General features: G+C 36.9%; 1 long non-coding RNA gene and 1 pseudogene across 1 annotated transcript; both read left to right on the top strand.

Moving 5' to 3' along the window:
* Nucleotides 1–4,641: 4,641 nt before the first annotated feature.
* On the top strand, nucleotides 4,642–7,391 carry LOC107786785 (uncharacterized). The gene is made up of 2 exons (XR_001648230.2): nucleotides 4,642–5,234; nucleotides 6,993–7,391. It is a non-coding gene; the product is annotated as an uncharacterized LOC107786785 (long non-coding RNA).
* A 7,571-nt stretch (nucleotides 7,392–14,962) lies between these two features.
* Nucleotides 14,963–19,443, top strand: LOC107786792 (protein BOBBER 1-like; annotated as a pseudogene).
* The last annotated feature ends 1,109 nt before the right edge of the window (nucleotides 19,444–20,552 follow it).

Raw genomic sequence — 20,552 nt, forward strand, 5'->3', positions numbered from 1 at the left:
TCCTCCATGTTAAGTTTACCCTTATATGCTTATTTGAGGTTTTTACCTCTTTTATTGTTGAATAATTCTTATTTGAAGTTGTTATTACATGATATCCCTTCGTTGTTGAGTTATTCTCATGCATTTAGACGTAGTTGCTATTTCATGTCATATCTTTCATTGTTAGCTTATGTTGTACACTAGAATTTGAAGTTGTCATTTTATGGAAATACCTTCATTATTGAGTTTATTCTTAAGCAATTAATTGAAGTTGAAGTTATTGAAAGCCAATAACCTGTTTTAGTTGAAGTTGTTGTTTAATGGAGTAGTTTTCATTGTTGAGTTATTTTTCCCATTTCATTTTGTTGCTATTCAGATTCTTGTACACAACGTGGTTGAGCCGCGGGCTATGTGATGTGGTGATATCGGTATTTGTTAATTTGGAAAGGTTATGGCTATGGGCACTCGTGGTACGAGTTGATATGTCGAGTTATTGTGATGTTAGCACATGTGGATTTGTTTTGTGGTTTGATTATTGCTATGCGGAGCATGAGGGTGGCATCTCACTATTATTGATGGGACGGAGCGATACGGGTAGCTATTATGATATTGTCAATATGGAGAGATAAGGGTGGCTATTCCAGGGAAGATATGCGACAGCTTGGGGGCGTAACATTGATGATATTCGTGTGATGGTATGATTTCCTTATGTGTGTCATACACCTTACGGGACTTGTTGTGTTGTTTTCAATGAGCTACTTGATGTCTTTGATATTACTTCCAAGGTGCGGGCCCAGGGTTGACTTTTTGGTTTTCATTAAATATCGAAGCTTTATTATCCTAAATTATTTTTTATGGCTTTTATTTATGATATTAAGTTATTCTGGCTATATTCTGTCCATTCGGAGGTTGTTTTGACATGGGAAGGGCTTTTTAGAGTATTGATTTAGCTTCTTTGAGGAAAGTATCTTGTCTAACTTTGTGTGATAGAACTACCCCTTAGGATTTGGGTTGATTGTATTATTTGAATTATGTGACAAACGTGTACGTGAGGTGACAAGTGCGTGCTCGGACTTATATCTGGTATTTGATCGGTTTGACTCCTAGGCTTCTTTCATGCATTAATAGAAGTTGTCATAGCATGTTGCATCCTCCATGTTAAGTTTACCCGTATATGCTTATTTGAAGTTGTTACCTCTTTTATTGTTGAATAATTCTTATTTGAAGTTGTTATTACATGATATTCCTTCGTTGTTGAGTATTTCTCATGCACTTAGACATAGTTTCTATTTCATGCCATATCTCAATTGATAGCTTATGTTGTACACTAGAATTTGAAGTTGTCATTTCATGAAAATGCCTTCATTATTGAGTTTATTCTTAAGAAATTAATTGAAGTTGATGTTATTAAAAGCCACTAACATGTTTTAATTGATGTTATTGTTTAATGGAGTATTTTTCATTTTTGAGTTATCTTCCCTATTTTATTTTGTTGCTATTGAAATTCTTGAACACATCGTGGTTGAGCAGGGGGCTTTGTGTTGGTGATAATGGGATTGTATTTTTGGAAAGGTTGTGGCCTATGGGCACTTCTGGTACGAGTTTATATGTCGAGTTGTTGTGATGTTAGCACATGTGAATTTGTTGTGTGGTTTGATTTTTGCTATGCAAAGTATAAGGGTGGCATCTCACTGTTATTGATGGGGCGGAGCGATACGGGTGGCTATTATGATATTGTCAATACGGAGAGATAAGGGTGGCTATGTCAGAGATGATATGCGACGGCCTGGAGGCAAAATGTTGATGATATTCGTGTGATGGTATGATTTTCTCGTGTGTGCCATACACCTTACGGGACTTGTTGTGTTGTTTTCAATGAGCTACTCGATGTCTTTGATATTACTTCCTAACTTAGACTGTAAAAGTACACTCGCACATGTATACATCGCAGCATGCTAGTTATACCAGTTCAGGAGTATGAAATTTGACATTCGTTGATCCCGCAGATGTATTCTTGTATATCTGCTTTCATTGTGATATTGATCATGTGACCACCCGGGGTGGATTGTGATAGTGAACCTGTGACCACGCTGGGCGGATTATTATAGTGAGCTTGTGACCATGCCGGGCGGACTAAGGTATTTGCACGTGAGTTGTCTGTGCGGTAGTGACTTATAGTGTGGACGAGGTGCCACGAGCAGGTGATTGGTGATTTGGGTTGTGTGACTTGTGATTATGAGATGAGGTATCTCGGAGTAACTTTGTTGTGAACTTGTGTTAGAACGGATTGACTATTTGGTTGTCATTTGTTTTCCTTATTTGGTTTTGCTGGTACTTAAACGGTGTTCTGATTACTTTACTGCTTTACCACGTGTTTATTATTGTTTCTTGATTCCATTATTACCTTTATACTGATATTCTGCACAGGTTATTATATCTAATAGGTGTCTTGACTTATACCTCACCACTACCCTAGTCTTAGAGACTATCACGACGCCTAAGGCGGGATCTTGGGTCGTGACAAGTTGATATCATAGTCCTAGATTCATAGGTTCTATGAGTCAAAATGGAAGTGGAAGTGCATCACTATGGACTTCATTTTTGGGTTGCCGCGGACGTTGAGGACGTTTGATGTCGTTTGGGTCATTATTGACAGGTTGACCAATTCGGCACATTTTATTCCGGTGGTGACTACTTACTCTTTAGAGAGGTTGGCTCAGATTATTTACATTCAGGGGATTGTACTGTTGCATGGTGTGCTTGTTTCCATCATATCAGATAGAGGCCCTCAGTTTACTTCGCATTTCTGGAGAGCAGTACATAGTGAGTTAGGTACCCGGATAGAGCTCAGCACAGCTTTTTATCCGCAGACCGACGGGCAGTTCAGATTTTGGAGGATATGCTCAGAGCATGTGTCATTGACTTCGGAGGTCAGTGGGATAGATTCTTGCCTTTGGCCGAGTTTGCTTACAACAACAATTATCAGTCCAGCATCGAGATGGCTCCATTTGAGGCTTTATATGGTCGGCGATGCCGTTTGCCCATCGGATGGTTTGAGCTCGGCGAGGCTAAGTTATATGGTACTGATTTAGTGAAGGATGCCTTGGAAAAGGTAAAGTTGATTCAGGAGCGACTTCGTACAGCACATTCCAGACAGAAGAGTTACGCGGATCAGAAAGCGCGTGATTTATCATTTATGGTGGACGAGAAGGATCTCTTGAAAGTTTCGCCGATAAAGGGGACTATGAGATTTGGGAAGAAGGGCAAGCTGAGCCCAAGTTTTATTGGCCCATTTAAGGTGTTGAGGCGAGTTGGGGAGGTTTCTTATGAGCTTGCTTTGCCTCCCAGTCTATCAGGAGTTCATCTGGTCGTCCATGTGTCTATGCTCCGGAGGTATCATGCCGACACGTCGCACGTGCTAGATTACAGCACGGTTCAACTAGATGAGAGTTTGGGTTATGAAGAGGAGCCAGTTGCCATTATTGACAGGCAGGTTCGCCAGTTTAGGTCCAAGAAAATTGTTGCAGTGCAGGTCCAGCGGAGGGGTCAACCAGTCGAGGAAACGACTTGAGAAGCAGAGGAGGACATGAGGAGCAGCTATTCGCACATTTTCAGCACTTCATGTATGATTTTAGACCCGTTCGAGGACGAACGTTTGTTTAAGAGGTGGAGAATGTAATGACCCGACCAATCATTTTGCTTTCTAGATCATCGTTCCCCTAATTAAGACCCCTCGTATGTGCTTTTACTGTTTTATTACCTGCGGGATGGTTGGTTTAGGTTTGGAAGGGTTCGGGTTAGAATCGGAATACTTAGTTCCTTAATAGTAGCCTATAATGGTTAAGTTTGACTTGAGTCAACGTTTTGAGTAAACGACCTCGGAACCGGAATTTGACGGTCTCAATAGGTTCGTATGATTTTTGGACTTGGGCGTATGTTCGAATCGGGTTTCGGATGACCCTGGAGTGTTTCGGCGCTTAATATTGGAAGTTGGCGCATTGAAGGTTTTCAAGTTCTTTAAGTTTGGTTTGGATTAGGTTTTGGTGTTATCGAGGTCCGTTTGAGATTCTGAGCCTAGGAATAGTTCCATATGGTGATTTATGACTTGCACGCAAAATTTGGTGTCATTCCAAGTAGTTTAAGTATGATTTGACGCGTTCGGAGTAAGTTAGAAGAACTTGAAGTTCATAAGTTGATTTGATTTGGTTTTGGGGTGCAATTCTTAGTTTTGATATTGTTTTACGCATTCCGAGGGTTCGAGCAAGTCCGTTTTATGTTTACGAACTTGTTGGTATGTTCGGACGGAGTTCCGAGAGCCTCAGGTGAGATTCGGATCAAAAACAGATTGGAACTTGGAATTGGGGAGTTGCTGTTGCTGCTGAAGTCTGGTGTCTTCGCACCTGCGGAGGGTGTGGCCGCAAGTGCAGTCACGCAGATGCGGTGGGGTCATCGCAGGTGCGAGGTATGTGGAGATGGTTTAGGTATAACATATTATACCTAAATATCGCTTTATTTTTGAAGTCATGAATGAGCTATACAACTCTACAAAGTGGTGATGTCATACCCCAAGGCTCAAAAAATAATTTTGAAAGTTTAGAAATGTGATTTTTGGTGATTTTTGAAATTTCAGTAATCCAGAGCATGCTTGTCTCATAATTTTGGTTATGCCATAATTAAAAACTTGATGATAGATTTTATTCTTGTGTTATGGGATTGGATATAGTGAGGTTCAAGATATTGTGGATGATGGTCCAATAAAATCTGGAGTTTGAGCTTTGAAATGCACAATTTGGTCGTCCAAGGACAAAATCGTCATTAGATACCAACATCGAGCTGTTGTACGATGCATAGTGAGGGCTGTTTTTTTCCAAATTGGTTTTCAACACGTATACTTTTTGGACGACGTGTTTTGAATCTTCTCTTCTTTCTTAGTATCCATATTTTCTAGAATCATGCGTTGTAGTTTCCCAAAGTGCTCTTTCTCCCTCTCTTACATCTTCTTCTTCCTGGCTTCTGATTGTTTTTCCTGAAATTTTTCCTCTGCCCTTTTCGAATTCCATATATTCCGTATTCTATTTGCCGCGTAGAAGATATAGAAATTTCTGATGGCTATTCTAGAACTACCTGTTCTTTAGCTCTTTTCTTAATTGATTCTACTTATGCATGTCTAAATTTCTTGGTTCTCTTCAGATTGTGTCAAAGAAAGTTCTCTGAGAGGTCGTGACGTTTTAGTGATTAGAGCAGTCTGTAATGAGGTATTGTTCTAGAGATTTTGCCCTTTCTCCTTCGTTCTCCATAGAAAAAAATAAATTTTGTTGAAGGCAATTGTAGAATTTCTTGAGTTCTTTAGCTATTCTTTTAAACTGATTTTGCACATGCTTATTTTCATTGACTGTTTTATGCCAGTTTGGTGCCAAATGGTTATTGGTTAAGATGAATTATTAGACTGATTTGGCTATTGCCTCCTTAAAGTTAATGTTCCATCTGCTGAACCAGATGATGTTAGCGGGTGTAATTGATTTAATTATAGTTTCGATTGTGAAGAAATATTCATGTTTGAATCAAATTACATTCAACTGCTGGTCTCTTGGTTATGTAAGTGGTTTCTTAACTGCATCTGCACATGCGTATTCTGTTTTTAGTCATTGCAAAAGAACATTCAATTCTACATGAACTTGTGTTTAAAAAACTGAAAACTAAATATAGTTGGTAAACCTCATGTTTGTAGATATGCCGCACCAGTAGTGAAGTGTAATAGCACGTCCTATGATGTAAGATATAATCCAGTTCTCTTTCTAAATCTGTTTGTAAGATTAGGAATTACCACTGTTGATCATAAAGTGTTTGACGGAGTCTGTCTTTACCTAAAACAACTAAAATCATAGTGTTAGATTTGGGTTCTGTTGCACAAGAGCTTCTGAGTTGTACGATTTTAGCTATGACATGCACTGCTGGAAAATTTATTATTGCCACTTTTTCAGGGCCGGTTTTTCCTTTAGTTGCCCAACTTGTTCTTTTGCTGTATTTAGAACTTTTGATAGCAATTTTAATGAATTTGGAATTCGCTGATGATATTGGCCAAACTTGTTATATGATATTGATATATTTGTGGAATATGTAGATGCAATTGAAATTGTTCTGGTATAGCCATCTGATCTATTCTAAGTTTGCTCCCTTTTGATGTTGAAGTCCTGATTTCCAAGTTTAATGCATTTTATGAATACTTCTATTTGTTTGTATACTGGTGGACTTCTTTGCTCTCTTTTGCTTTCTCCTAATTTTTAACCTCTGGTTAGTATTTTCATTTTCATACTTTGATCTCCTGTATTTCATGAAGATCCTCTCATTAGGACTTTACAACTTTGTAGGTAAACTTTCTCTTTTAATGTCTAATGTACCATATTTCAGTATTTGTGATATTTTTTTAATGCAAGCTTATGGTAGCTCTCTACATGTTTGAGTTCCCCATGTTTGTTAAGAGTGTACAGTGTTGTCTCCTTCGATTTTATTAAACAATCTTCACCTCTTGAGTTAGATTTGCGGTTGAAGATCCGTTTTGACATGGTATTATAACCGGACCCATAGTCTAGGATGCGCAGCCTGGATGTGGAGGTAGGGGGTATGGCAGAGGTGTGTTAGAGTGTCTCTATAGGTTGAGGTAGTGGCATGTTGTCTCCAAATATTAAATATTAAATGAAGCAGTAGAAATGTAGAAGTTGTATAGAGTATTAATTGTAGTTTGTTATTCCCTTCTTCAAACTTTAGCTGTTTAATAATTTGAAATGGTAATACCAGGTCATAACAATGGGATTTGGGTGTTATAGATGAAAGTGTAAGTCGGTGTAATTAAATTATATTGTTAGTTATCTCATAGTATCTTGTTCATTTTCCTTCATTTACTTTCTATTCTTTACCTCCTAATTACATAGTTCCGAACAATTTGTCAAGTGCTTATTTCTTTATTAATTAAGAATAGCGGAATGCTCAATGGGCCTATTACAACATTTGAACAGAAACTCAAGTAGGAGAATCGAGAACATTTTGCAGAGACAACCACAACCTATTAGTTGGCGGCAGATGAATAAGAGTATTCTGTGACACTGCATGCAAGAAAGCTCACATTAGGACTGATGGATCTTGGATCAAGTTTCCCAAGCAAAACCGGGATATTGCTTAAGTTATGGTGATTGCTAAATTTGAGCCTGATTTTTTTTATTTAGCTAGGTACTAAAGCAAGTTAGAAGATGAGCACTCCTTTTCTGCCAAATTATATGAGAAATAAATAATGTATGTACATATGCATCTATTGTACTGGCTGGAGGAGATGCGGAGTTATATTTGACTTGCTGAATCAGTGTTGTACTTTATTTTGTTTTGCTTTACAACCAACTTTAGAAGTTTTGCTCTACCAAGTTAAATTTTTGAGATATCTTAACAGCCCGTGCGCTGCACGAGTAATCATATTTTTCTTTGGTGAGCTAACTAAATAAGACTAACATTTATCATTTTCAAAAAGTTACACTTTTTCTCTATGATTTTTATTTTAAACTCAAACACAAATACATTAGTTAAATAATTTTTTTAAAATTATATATTCATTAAATTAGAATACACTAGTAAAGCACGTACCCAGAGACTAGTAAAGAATAATAAATACCCCCAATATTTCTATTTAGTCGTCATGTTTACTTAAAATAGTTATTCCCAGATACTTGTTATTTTAAAAAATTTAAAAAAGAATTATAATTTTTTCAATTTTACTCTTATCATTAGTTGTTCTAGAATTTTTTTTAGTTTCTCACCTGGTGTCCGGTACCCGCATTGGGGCCCGACTAAATCCGGATTCGCGTCTGGAAGTCCAACATTGGAGGGTAAAGCGCTCCCTAACAAAGGCGACTACATACCCAGGGCTCGAACCCGAGACCTCTGATTAAAGATGAAGGAGTACTTACCACTTCACCACACTCTTGTTGGTAGTTGTTCTAGAATTACGAAGCACATAAGTAGAGTACACTTATTTATTGAAAATAGATTAATGTGGTTTCAAAATTAAAAAAGTACTAGGGTCTAGGATAGATTAGCCAAATTACCCTCCTTATGAATATTTTCTAAAAGGTGTGTAAAGCCGACAATTAAATGAGAATAGAGGGAGTACGTTAATCCTGTTATAAATAGTATTTTATTTACGGTGAATGTCTATATTTTAGAGAGATTTTAGGGTTTGTTATTTGGTGGCTAAGTCACTTTTTTCCTATAAATAGAGAGGTTCTATTCCATTGCAATTCATCCCAAATCAATAAGAATTCTCTCTCTATACTTTTCTCTACAATACTCTTTTCTTCTTTTATTGTTTTATAACACGTTATCAACACGAAACTCTAACCAATTGAGTAGAGGCATATGCTTTGGTCACCAGGCTTTGTGATACGTGCATTGTGCTAAACTTGCACATAAGATTGAGCATCATGATTGCCAATTGTTCCATGACCTTCCTTCAGGAATAAATTCTGGATTTAAGGTAAGTATTTTACCTTATTCTTCTCTTTTAAATTCTTGACATTGTATAATTTAATTTTAAAATACAAGCAAATACAATAAATTTTGATTATAACTCTAATGGAGTTTGTAAGAAATTATAACCACTCGAAGTGGTAAAATTTCTATGCCTTACCATGATCAAATTCATGTATGATTGTGGGCAAAGAAGTAAAAACTCATCCCATTGAATTTGCTTCATTCTCACTCCCTTAAGAGAATATGGTAGCAATATGTAATAAGTCTGAAAGAAGATAAAATTATTACTGTGAAAGTATCAATGGATGTGGACGTGGCAATAAACGAAATTATACTCGTCATCATTGTGGTAATGAGAATAATAATGATTCTCAAAATAATCTTTCACTTTATGAAAATAATATTTGTCATTGATTTGGTATGAGATTTTGTAAAGCACATATAGATGATTAATTCATGGTGTGAGTGTGACAACATCTGATTTATAAATACATATTCATTTTTGAAAGAATATAAACGTGCTAGTGGTAGTGAATATACCACACTCACCGCTAGAAGGAGGTTTGAGATGAAATAAAAAAATAATTTCATTATTATGGCATGAATGATTATTGACCACGTACCTATCGTGATTCTACCAAAATATAATGACAATGTGACTATTACAAGGCAAAAGTAATGGAAGCAACATATCTTGTCTATAATGATTTTGACCATGACCATAATGGTATAACTTTCTCCTTGAAAGAGATATTCACCACATGGATGATGATGAATATGTGATAGTACAAAATTAGTTGAGAGCTCTGGAAGAGCCAATTATACTATTTTGGAGAGATAAAGTTTATTATCACTAAGGTATTGTGTTGTAGTAAGTCTCAAAGAAACTTATTGAGTTTCTAAAATATTCGCGAAAGCTGTCACAACCCAAAATCCGTTAAAGGTCGTAATGGCGCCGGACACCACTGTCAGGCAAGCCAACACTAAAGAGTTAATTAAATTCTCATTTTAATATTTTTGAAATCGTAAATTTACTACAATTTATCTAGTAAAAGATGAATTTATAGAATAATAACCATGTTTTCCAAATTTCAATATTGAACATCTCATAATCATCCAAGAACCCGGTGTCACAAGTGCATGAGCATTTTCTAGGAGTTTAAAATAAAATACAATAACTGTCTGGAATACAAATTTGGACAGGAAAGAAAGTACAATACTCTGAATGAGACTCTGCTGGCTGCGGGTCGTACATAAGATGCAGCTCACCTAAATCCCCATAATAACCGCGCCTATGCGCCCACAAGGCCACTAGTCACATATGTACCTGCAAGTGTAGTATGAGTATGTAAATCAACATGTACCCAGTAAGTATCCTGCCTAACCTCGAAGAAGTAGTGACGAGGGGTTGACTTCGACACTTACTGTGGTCATCAATAATATAATTAGTCTTGGATTTATTAAAAACGGCAGCAAACTCAAGAAAATCATGAATCAAGTAAACAATTCCTTTGTTAATAAGATGTTTCCAAATTCACATTTCATCATTTATCAATTTATCTCACACCAGGGAGGCAATATCATTATTTATAAATTTCAAGGCAAGTAATACAAGCATGCGCAAATCATGCCGAGGTCGTACGGCCCGATCCAACAAATATTTAAAATGTGCACTGCCAGAGGGTCGAATGGCGCGAACCATAGATGCATCTATTTAATCTGCCGAGGCGAAAGACCCGCTCCCATGAGAGTAGTAAGAAATACCCCGCTCGCAAATCATACATGCGACGTGGTTAAATATAAATTTAAGGAATCACCCCGCTCGCGGATCATACTTGCGACGTAGTCAAATATAAATTTAACATTAAAATCATATCTCTTTATTGATTCTTTTCAAAATAAGGGAAATTCAGCTTGTACCTTTTTAAGAAAATTACACCGCTCGCGAAATATACATGCGACGCGGTTACACATAGATTTATTCAGCTATTATATTGTTCCTCAATTCTTTTCGAAATTACGAAGTTCAAATGAAACCTTTTAAATCTTAAGTTCTTCAATTTCAACTCCTTTCAAAACATTTAATAAGCAGACTCAATCTCACTCCCTCTCAAGGCAAACAATAAACATAAATCAATAACAATATCAACAAGGCATGATGTGAGCCTAAAACTACTCGGACGTAGGCATAGCTAGTAGCTACGTACGGACTTTCGTCACCTTGTGCGTACGTATCCCCCACAAATAGAAGCACACAGTAATTTAGTTCACCTATGGGGTTAATTCTCCCTTACAAGGTTAGAAATGAGACTTACCTCGCTCCATAGTTCCATAACCGGCTTCCGAGTCCTTCAAATAACTCGAATCGATGCACAACGCTCCAAAACTAGCCAATTATTATGCAAAACCATTAATATACACTCGAATACTTATTATAATCCAATTTATAGCAATTTCTAAACCCGATCGAAAAGTCGATAAAATCACCCTCGGGCCCACGTGCCCGGATTCCGAAAAATTTCGTAGATAATCATTACCCATAACCTTATGAACTCAAATATAAGATTTATTCCCAATTCCATGCCCAAATAATTGGCCAAAATCTAAAATACCAAATTCTAGGTTTTATACCAAAACCCCACATTTTATACTAATTTCCATGTTCAAATCCATATAAACTCATGTATTTAACTCAAAATTATGAAGAAAACACTTACCCCATTATGATTGATGAAGATGGCACTCCAATGTGCTCCAAAATCGGCTCACATGGGCGAAAATGAAATGAGATAGAGCCAAACCCTCGCTTTAAAGGAGACACCGCCCAGCCCCGACTTCCGCACCTGCGGACTCTTCGTCGCATGTGCGGTCTCGCAGGTGCGGCCAAAACCTCGCACCTGCGCATTCCCTTTGCCTAGCTCGACTCTGCACCTGCGTCTTTCCTTCCGCATCTGCGCCTTCGCAGGTGCGGGCATACCCTCGCACCTGTGCTCCTAGATTCTTCTCTCACTCTCGCACTTGCGACGCACGTCCGCATCTGCGACCTTCGCAGGTGCGGACAACCCTTCGCACCTGCGGTCACTGCCCAGCTTCGCTTAAACCGCACCTGCGACCATTGGCTCGCACCTGTGGCCCTTATTGCGCATGTGCGATCACACCAGATATCAGCTGCCTCATCTTTTCTTCCAAGTCCAAACTCGATCCGTTAACCATCTGGAATCCACCCGAGGCCCTCGGGACCTCAACCAAATATACCAACATGTCCCAAAACACATTACGAACTTAGTCGACCCTTTAAATCACATCAAACAATGTCGAATTCATGAATCGCACCCCATTCCAAGTTTAGTGAACTTTAGAATTTCAAACTTCTACATTCGATGCCGAAACCTATCAAATCACGTCCGATTAATCTCAAATTTTGCACACAAGTCACATTTGACATTACGTACCTATTCCAACTTCCGGAATCGAATTCTGACTCCGATATCAAAAAGTCCACTCCCGGTCAAACTTCTCAAAATTATCCAAACTTCCAACTTTCGCCAAATGACCCCAAAATGACCTACGAACCTCCAAATCCACTTCCGGTCGCGCTCCCAATACTGGAATCACCATATGGAGCTATTCCCAAACTCAGAATTCCAAACGGACATCGATAACATTAAAATGCTCTTCAACCCAAGTTTATGGAATTCTTCCAAAATGCTAACTTCCACAATAGGTGCTGAAACGTTCCCGGGGTATCCAAAACCCGATTCGAACATACGCCCAAATCCAAAATCATCATACGAACCTGCTGGAACCTTCAAATCCCGATTTCGAGGCCGTTTACTCAAAAATCCAAATCTTAGTCAATTCTTCCAACTTAAAGCTTTCGAAATGAGAATTTTCTTTCCAAATCAACTCTGAACTTTTGAAATTTCAATTCCGACCATGCGTACAAGTCATAATACCTGAAATGAAGCTGCTCATGGCCTCAAACCGCCGAACGATGCGCTAGAGCTCAAAACGACCGGTCGGGTCGTTACAAAAGCGGTTGGTCATATTGAGACTATAAATAATGAGAAGACTTAATATCTTCTATTACTACAACTTGTAACAGCATAATATGTATGTGAAAAGCTACCCGCTTTATTCTCCAGTTTGTACAACACAAATAAAAGAATGCCATAATAAAGTAGAAGTTTATTGATATAAAAACCCATATCAAAATAAACTTGGAGTTTATTCATAATTGTGCACGTCGTGGTGTAAACCTAAAGTTTATAAATATTGATAATTTATCTAGTTGGCATAAATAGTTTAGTCATATCAATTTAAGTCACGTGGGTAAATATTGAAGAACAAGAAAGTTCTTTACGAATTCTCTTATGTTGCTTGTTCTCATTAATTAATAGACCAACTAAAATTGGGATTGAATCCCATGAATGCGGGGAATATCAAAGGTCAATATGGCCCCATTCACCTGCCATGTATACCACATAAGATGCATCTATGAGATGGCTACATGTGCGATTATTATTAACCCGCAACCTTGTGTTTGCGAGGTAACTTGCTCAATAATTTAATTTAGAGCATAATTTTCAGATTTTCTATCCAAGACAATTCATCTTGATAAGTTGGTTTACATCATAATTGGTTTAGCAAAATGATCTATTGAGTGCCTCCACTTAATAGCTAAATTATTGCTTATGAGAATAAAGTTATCTATATCAATTTGATATACGTTATATACAAAAGTATATTACATTCTCCCCTCACAAATGGTTCATGGTCAGGAACCAAATAATTATATCTTATTATTATTAATGTGCGGTGTATATTTTGATTAACTCCATAATGTACAAAGGTGGATTTTCAAAGTTGATGAAGCAAGCTAGTTTTTCTAACATGAGGGGGAGATAGGATAAACAGTTGAGAAAAAGTTATGTGGAATGAATTATTATTTCTACATCTAGATCCTCGAATAAGATAATATGAACTTGAAGTTCACAAAAAGATAATTCATCTACAATATATTGCAAAGCATGCCAGGCGCATTTGCTGATCCAAAAAGAGTAACTATATTCTTACTGCAAAAGCTCATATTAGAATAAGTCCTAGAAGGACAAAGTATATGGTACGCTTAAAGCGTATAGACAAATCGGTTTCAAATAAAATTCTTGATAAAGAAGACGAGCAAATGATTATAATAAGGAGGCAAGTGATCTAGAAGATCACATGACATAACACTTCATAAAATCTCAGGAGAGGTTCAGCTACCTGGAAATATGAATGAAGAGATCTCTATGTTATGTCTTTATGAAAAAATGAGGTTGGAACCGATATAAAATGTTCGTTGACTACATTTATGATAACGCTAAATATATATGAGGGTCTTAAGTCTGGAGAAATAATTGAAGTAGAATTGATTCCATACGAAAGACACGAAGTTTTGGACCTACAGTTCAAACACTTGAAAATATAAAGTCAGCAGAGTGTGCAATCACTTTTATCTATCTTATATGTCTAGCATGACATGAAAACTTGATATGCGTCTAAAGTCCATTCATATGGCTTATATGACTTAACTTATATGACAATTTCTGAAAGATTTAAATTGCTTAAAGCATATAGAATTCTTGGTCATGAAGTACTACATCCTAAGTGCAATTTGTGCACATATGTATCTTGCTATAACTATAAGCATGATAACATGATAGCGAGAATCTCTATAGAGATATTGAAAAGGCCATTTCACGTCATTATATGAAGATATTATATATCTATCAAGAATGATGATTTCAAGATGCAACATATTCATTCAAGTTAATATGGCTGATTTGTTTATCAAATCTCTACCAACGATATTTTGAAGATGCTGCACAAGATTGAAATGCGAAGGCTCAAAGATGTGAATTGATTGTCTCATCAAGGGGAGTTAATACGCGTTGTACTCTTTTTTCCTTATAAGGTTTTGTCCCACTGGATTTTCCTTGCAAGGTTTTTAATGAGACAACCAAAAGTCGTATTGTTAGATATGTGTACTCTTTTTCCTTCACTAGAATTTTTTCCACTGAGTTTTATTTTAGTTAAAGTTTTTAAGAGACACATTATTTGGTGAATAGATATTCAAAGGGGAGTGTTATAAATAATATTTTATTTATGTTGAATGTCTATATTTTAGAAAGATTTTAGGGATTGTTACTTGGTGGCTAAGTCACTTTTTCCCCTGTAAATAGAGGGGTTCTATTCCATTGTAATTCATCTCAAATCAATAAAAATTCTCTCTTTACTTTTCTCTGCAATACTCTTTTCTTCTTTTATTGTTTTATAACAAATCCAATTTTTATCTTATTCAATTTGATAAGAGTAATTGTTACTGTATTAAATTTTACCTTTTCCCATTAGTTGGAAATTGGAATAGTATTGTGTAGCATTATATTGTTACTACGAGACTGTTACCTCGAGAATGTTCTGGAGTTCTCTAGGCTGTCTTACATTTGGCTTCCCACTATCCATTTCCCTCATTTCCATAAAATTCAAAATCCACCGCTAAAGCCCTAAAACTCTTGAAACCTAACTGATTCTCGAGTGTATCAATGGCGATAATTTCCGATTATGATGAGCAAGATAACAAGCCACTGTCATCTTCATCGGTATCAAAAAAGCCTTATAATGCCGTGCCTGATTCTCCCTCTAGGGTTTCTAGAAACGGTGTTCGAGTTTCTGGGCCGGGAGTCGGATATCTTGAAGAGCGATTCTCTGGTGAGTGATGTGAATGCGGTGGTTCGTATGGTGAAAGACAAGTTGGAAACTGAGGAGAAGAAGAGGAGAGAGAATGTACAAGGATCACCTGGAAAGACCGAGAAGAAGTATAAGGAGGACGTTCCTGTCGTTGAAAAGGCCGAGGAGGTTAAGGAGGCCATGGAGGAGGACAAGAAGGGGCCTCTAGGTATTTTTTTTCTTGTTTTATTTATCAAAATGTTTTTGTTTTTCTTTTACTGGTGTTAGGGACTTGTCTGGTATGTAGTTATAAACGTTTACCTTCGTGTAGGCATTAGAGCTTGTTTGGATGGTAGGATTGTTTTCAATTTTTCTTTCCAACTTATTACTCTATAATTCTATTTTATCCTTTACTTTTCTTTTTTTTTTTAACTCCAAATCTCCAACCTATAATCTACTTTGTCTTAGTCACTTTTTTTTTCCATAACTTATACCGCTTCCAACTCCAACCTAAAAAGGTATAGGTTTTGCCTTCTTTTTGTTTCGTTTTTTCTCCTAATGTGATTTTAACTCCAATTCTAATTACTTTAACTCCAATTCTTTGTTCCTTTGTTCAGCCAATTCTCGTTCCTTTCTTTATCATAGTTTTTTTATTTTTTTTCTAATGATAGTTAAAGACATATTTGGTGATAAATTAGTAGAAAGAAATTTTCTTAAATTATTTTTATGCGTAATTCTTGATAAGTTTATTATTTAAACAATTGAGGGTATTTTAGTAAACTTATCAGTTACAGTACAGTACGATACAGTCAAACCAAGCAGCATAATGTTATTTAACAACAAACAATACAATACAATATAATACATTACATTATAAAACGATGGGTAACAAGCATCTAAACAAGCTGTTAGTGGGAGATTTAGAAAACCTTAAAAATGAATTAATTATTTAGTACTGACATGAAATGAGTCAGAACTTAGAGGAATGGATACAGAGGGTTTATACACGTGATCCGAGCTGCTACAGGGACGAGGCGTAATTAATTGATACATGATGTTGAGATACTGCTTCTCTACAGCCCCAGGGCTTAGTATGAGAACTAAGCCTGGTATTTAAGTTGAGACAGGGCAGGGTTTTTTTTTTTTTTTGGGGGGGGGGGGGTTCCTAAGTTTTTAAGGCTGTCGGCTCTATTCTGTTTCGTTATACCATAGTGTTATATAACTAAGATTTCGGCTTACAGGTACTTGTGATCCAACTCCACTCCATTGAACCCTTGGGTTTGAAGATTACCACTCAGGGAAAAGAAAGAAATATCATAGAGTTGGACCTTGATCTAGAATATCATGTGATATATTGTTTGATAAGTAAAGTTTTGTTTGAGATGTGAAAAGCATTTTAAGTAACAGCTGATGGCGAAGTGGGGTGTTATCATTTATCAAGTATATTTTGATTCTAATGTTTTGAAAAGAATATCCAATAGTACATTATGGAAGCTCTACTCTTGCTCACCGGAATTTGGAAATTTATAGCAGGGGACCTATGTGGATTTTATCCTGCATTGTGCCAATCTGCTTGGGAGGGTCTATGTTGTGGCTTTCTTTTGCTGTCCACACTTTATTTATCACTATGACTTGGTCGCGTTATGTTTATGGTTACCGTAAGGTTAGTTATTTTCAGTTAGAACTAGTATACCTTTTTCTGAGCTGTGTAGGTATGTATACTTGTGGGGTCCATTAACTCCAATTCTATGTTATAGGATTTTTTGTGGTAGTGTTTTTTAAATTTCAAACTCCATATAACATATGGCTATTCGTTATTGTCATCATATGCCAATTTGTATATGTTCATTGGTGCTACTGTACTACCTTGTATTGTTTTGCATCACCAATGGCTTCTCATTGTTTTTGCTGCTGATATGTACACAGATCCAAACAAAGGCAATGGCCTTGATCTGGACAGCTACTCCTGGGGTCAATCTCTGCAGGAGGTCAGTCTTAACATTCCTGTACCTCCAGGGACAAAATCACGGTTTATTGTTTGCGATATAAAGAAGAACCATCTTACAGTTGGACTAAAGGGCCAGCCTCCAATAATTGATGTAAGTGAATTCTCCTGTTTCTGGTCATTCAAAAACATCTTTTGTTGTAGTCCATTAGAAAATGTGTGAGATTTTGTATGATTTCTTTCTGAGCCCTTCCGAGATATTAACATTCATTCCCGTCATGCTTGCAGGGAGAACTCTATCGACCTATCAAAGTTGAGGATTGTTTCTGGAGCTTAGGTATGTTGCTTATATGTTTAGATGATGCATGGATGCTTGATAATTTGTTTCAATCTACATCTGTTGTTATTAGTATGTGAGTTGATGTTCAATGTGATACATAATTTCAAACTATGGGCATGCACCTGTCAGTCCAATAGTTTGCAAGTTAGTCTTAGCAGAATTTGTTCAAGAACAACTAATACAACTATCTTTGCAGAGGATCAGAAATCCATCTCTGTACTCCTTACCAAGACGGACCAAATGGAATGGTGGAAATGTGTGGTGAAAGGTGAACCTGAAATCGATACAACGAAAGCTGAACCAGAAAGTAGCAAGCTATCAGACTTGGACCCAGAGACTCGATCAACTGTCGAAAAGATAATGGTAGGACTTTATTGTTAATAAAGGATGCTCCAGTATGGGAACACTAATTTTTAAATGGGAATTCATGGTGGCACCTTTTTTTTTTTTTTTTAAAAAATTTTATTTCTGCCAAGTCAAGGCCGTGATTTATGTTATTGTTCTTGGAAGTTTCTAGTTTCAATCACATGGTGATACTGCATAATTGCTGCTTATCCTATACATTATGAGTTATTTGCTATCCACACTAGCACAAATTTACCATCACAGGCTGTACTAGCATTCATGACATCCCTTTTTTTTGAGGTGCATTTGAAGAAACGGATACCTTTTTGACATGCTTGGTAAATGTCAAAATAATACTTCTGGCTTAGTTTGTAGAAGCTTAGCGTAGAAATGGGTTTCCAGAAAATTCAGATTTGAAGCTTAGGTAGCTACTTTTGAGCCTAAACTTGTTCTAATATATCTCAGTTCTTGACTATGAAATCAAAATGTACATGTAAATTTGAGGTTATTTATGTAAACTAAGTGCTGAAGGTGCTTTATAAAATAAGATATACTTGGTTAAGTGGTCATACAAAATTTTAGTAGTATCTTCTGTATAGCACAACTAAGTGACTGAACTATAAAGTGCCACAGCCCCAACGAGCGTGGATAGTTCCACAAAGTTAGTATAATTTTGTCAGAACAACATCCAAAAACAAAGTTGGTATAATTTTGTATTCAGGTTGTAGAAGTACCATTTTTGTCCAGTCTCTATTGGATTATGGCATATTCCAGGAGCTCTGAATCTTGTGGTAGTAAAATAAATGTACCACCTCGCATGATGGGCGAATGTTTTGGCACGGAAGTTTTTGTCTCATGTAGCTATTGTTGATGCTAAGTTGTGTCTACCAGCTTCATATGCCCCGTAGACATCCTTAATTTCTGGACTTAATAGTGTGGGATACACTTACTTTGGGGCGGGGTTGCTTTTATCTTCACTCTGTAGAAGGGACAAGTCGAATGATGCTTGATCTACTTGCTTATCAGTTGTTGTTCTTCTTTTGGTGGAATTCATGTTCACGGTACCTGCCTTTTTTGTTGCATCTGTGGATGTCAATCCCTTCTAATAATGTGACGGATAATAAATTTTGCAGTTTGATCAGCGACAGAAATCAATGGGTCTTCCTACAAGTGATGAGGTGCAAAAGCAGGAGATCCTAAAGAAATTTATGGCTGAGGTACTTCATGACACCTTGTATTTTTTGTCTTGCCGCCCTCCCTTGCAAAGTATTCATATTAACTGATTTTGTTCGATGGTCTTTTGCAGCATCCAGAAATGGACTTCTCTAGGGCAAAGATGTCCTGATTCACAGAGTTTTTGCTTAGTGATCATATTTCTGAATGTCAAAAGAAGATAGATCATTTTCTGGCATCTCTTTAGTTTGGCTGGGATTCAAGATGTTTTTGTGCATATGGGAAGCCTATATTCTATAGTGACTTTTGGGTAGTCTCAGGAAGTAATTACTTATATACTACTGTGGAGTAATTGATTACAAAACAGTAAACATCTCTGAACATCTTTATGTTCTATCAATGCTGCCTGCTTCTATGCTTATTATCTGTGCTTGTTTAACTTTTGTTTTCTGCCGTGTTTCATGTTGAATTTTCCCTGCACTCTATTGGAATTGGTGTCTTGTCCCAGGAAACATCCTCAGACTACTAGGTCTGTCCGTATTTCAGCAATTTATCAGTCCTGATGAAAGAAAGAAGCAACTTATCACCCAATTGCCTCTGACAATCAGAGACTGAACAGAGCATTGTTATTGCATTTATATTTGGTTTGATACATGTCGCTCCAAATTGTGAACACTGTGGGGCTGGTGTGCCACGGTGGAGTGGACACAAGCTAGATATAATTCTTATATGGATTTTGGGATCAGTCTCAAATTTCATGCTCTTGGTATTTACCAATGTAATTACCCCTGAATTTTTCAGTTCTCTTTCATACTTTGAACTATCTGGTAATGTGATGCTTAGGAGCACATCATATTATAATCATTACATGCAAGATCAGTGAACATCAGATATTCCATTGTGATATCAATTATAGTAGGTTGAAGAAACCAAGAAACTTTTTAGCCAACTGGACTTCCTAATGTTTTCACAAAAAGTTGTTAATTTTCTTTGAGTTAACTCTCTTTAAGTGCCCATATCAAGTTCTCGCCTTGGCACCATGTTGATCTCCTTGTATATCATATTTTTGCCCTGTCCATTTCTCCCGCTCTCTACTCCAGTGTTATTGGATGCTCCATTACCTCCTACTATGGGTGGTTTGCTGCAGTTTTTGCTGCAGTTTTTTCAATATGTGTGTGTTTCCTAAGATTGCCCCCCCTTCCCCCTTCCCTCCTCTTCTCTCTGTGCTATAGCTAAAAGGTTTTATTCATGTAACATTAAGGGTGGCATGTGGGTCGGGTCCGGTCCTAAGTGGGTTTCGTGGGCCCGGTCCTAAGTGGGTCTGGGCTTTGCGGGCTTTTTGTTGGAACCGGCCCGGGACTGGGACCACGAACTAATGGTCCCGGGTTAAGTGGGCCCAACTGATATTTTCTATTTTGTTTTTAAATTTTATAGAAGTTAGAGAAAAAAATGGTAATAAAAATATCTAAGGCAATTCCTTGTAAATTATATTATAGAATTGTGACCTAAATTTTTTAATTCAAATTTAAAGATAAAAATATTTTAAGA

The sequence above is a fragment of the Nicotiana tabacum genome, chromosome 21, assembly GCF_000715075.1.
Source record: "Nicotiana tabacum cultivar K326 chromosome 21, ASM71507v2, whole genome shotgun sequence".
Lineage (NCBI taxonomy): Eukaryota > Viridiplantae > Streptophyta > Magnoliopsida > Solanales > Solanaceae > Nicotiana > Nicotiana tabacum.